Genomic DNA, 2,294 nt, shown 5'->3' on the forward strand with positions numbered 1-2,294 from the left:
ATTGCCCTTGAGAAATGCTGGTGTGAATCCCTGATGCTCACAGGAAGAGAGAATGTGTAAATACAAGAGGGATCAGGCTTTTCTGTCTGGCAGCCATTGTGTCAAAAACATAAAGAAAGTCAATCTGTAGAGAAAAGTGACTGCAGAGGATGCATAGAGGGAAGCCGAAAGAGAAAACCCCGTGGTCTTAGGGAGAGAAAACCAAGAGAAGCCCATCCTTTCTGACAGCGGTGCAAATGCCAAATCTTTTGCCTTTGAGTTAGTTCTGCGACATACCTGAATCCATGTACTGAATACTCTTTGATTTTCCTGAGCCACTCTGACTTGGGGACGTACAACCAAAAGCCTAACAAAGACAGCTGCCCTAGGTCAGGCTTCATCTTCTTTCCAGAAGACTCTTGCTAGGCTGGTTTCCTCACTGACCTCCCTGCCTCCTGGCTCCACCGCCAATCCACCTCTCACATGGGTTTCCAGGCAAACCTCACCGTGTTAGTGCCCCTGTTGCAGATAAGAGTTGGCGTTACCATTCTTGTTTTGTTTTGTTTGTTTGTTTGTTTGTTTTTGAGGCAGAGTCTCGCTCCTGTTGCCCAAGCTGGAGTACAGTGGCACCATCTCTGCCCACTGAAACCTCTGCCTTCCAGGTTCAAGTGATTCTCCTGCCTCAGCCTCCCAGATAGCTGGGACTACAGGCATCCACCACCACGCCTGGCTAATTTTTTATATTTTAGTAGAGCTGTTGTTTCACCGTGTTGCCCAGGCTGGTCTCGAACTCCTGAGCTCAGGCAATCCCCTCACCTCAGCCTCCCAAAGTGCTAGGATTACAGGCGTGGGGCTCTGGCATTCTAAAAAGGCCTGTTGCAAGCTCGCCCTTGGCTGGTGTCTGGGAACGTAGGTGACAGAAGGGTCCCCATCCTAACTGATGTGAGCGGCTTACTCTGCCTAAAATGTTTGTGCAAACAGCGTGGTTTAAGCTAAACACCTGCTTTCCCTTTGGGAGTCTGGAAATTTAGTAAGCATTAGACCAAGGGTATCTATGTGACCATCCCCCCAATAAAATCTCTGGGCACTGAGTCTCCAATGAGCTCCTCTGAGAGACAACATTTCACACTGTTGCCCCGACCTGTGGCTGAGGCGATTGAGCACCACATGTGTGGCTTCTCTGGGAGAGGACCCTTGGAAGCTTGTGCCTGGTCTTCCCCAGACTTCACCCAGGAGCCTTTTCCCTTTGCTGGCCTTACTCTGTATTGTTTTGCTGTGATGAATCGTAGCCATGAGTGTGACTGCACGCTGAGTCCTGCGAGCACTCTTGGCCAATCATTGCACAAGGAGGTGGTCCCAGGGACTCCAGACACACCCTACTTGAAACACAAGTATCCTTCCAGGATAAAGCCCACATCTTCGTTTGACACCAGGACCACTGTAAGCCAGCTCTAATTGACATCTCAACCTCATCTCTCCTGTTCCCAACCTACCACCTTATGTTCCAATTACACCCCTGCCTCTATTACTTACCACTGTAGGCACCTGTCTTTCATTCGCCTGGGCCCATCTCAGGAAGCCCTCCTGGAGGATCCCTTCTATCAGAACCCAGATGTTCCTGCCTCATGCTCTATCCCACTTCCTAACACAGATCCTGGAGTCCTAGAAGTTTCACCACACCCTTATCCCAATCAAGGGTGATTCCTGGAAGCCAGGGGCGCAGCCCATCTATGATTTGCATCCGCAGGGACAGGACAGGCCCCAGCACACAGTAGGTGCTCAATAGAGGTACTGCAAGCTTTAGCCTCCCTATACAGATGTCTCTCTCCTCTGAAATCAGGAAATCAACACCCCTGAGACTTGAGATATGTGTCCTTGTGCACCTATGATCCTTTTGATAAAGACAGTTGAGTGCTCCCTTCAGCAGCACATAGACTAAAATTGGAATAATACTGAGAAGATTAGCCTGGCCCCTGCTCAATAATGACACAAAAGTTTGTGAAGCATTCCACATTTTTTTTGTTTTTGTTTTTTGAGACAAGAGTCTCGCTCTGTCGCCCAGGCTGGAGTGCAGTGGCGCCATCTCGGCTCACTGCAAGCTCTGCCTCCTGGGTTCACACCATTCTCCTGACTCAGCCTCCCGTGTAGCTGGGACTACAGGTGCCCGCCACCATGCCCGGCTAATTTTTTGTATTTTTAGTAGAGACGGGGTTTCACCATGTTAGTTAGGATGGTCTCGATCTCATGACCTCACGATCCGCCCACCTCGGCCTCCCAAAGTGCTGGGATTATAGGCATGAGCCACCGTGCCTGGC

General features: G+C 50.0%; 1 non-coding gene across 1 annotated transcript; it reads left to right on the forward strand.

The window, feature by feature from the left end:
• Positions 1-1,890: 1,890 nt before the first annotated feature.
• LOC115931388 (U6 spliceosomal RNA) lies at positions 1,891-1,997 on the forward strand. Its single transcript, XR_004067887.1, has one exon. It is a non-coding gene; the product is annotated as a U6 spliceosomal RNA (small nuclear RNA).
• Positions 1,998-2,294: the final 297 nt, after the last annotated feature.

Source organism: Gorilla gorilla, chromosome 19 (assembly GCF_029281585.2).
Source record: "Gorilla gorilla gorilla isolate KB3781 chromosome 19, NHGRI_mGorGor1-v2.1_pri, whole genome shotgun sequence".
Classification (NCBI taxonomy): Eukaryota; Metazoa; Chordata; class Mammalia; order Primates; family Hominidae; genus Gorilla; species Gorilla gorilla.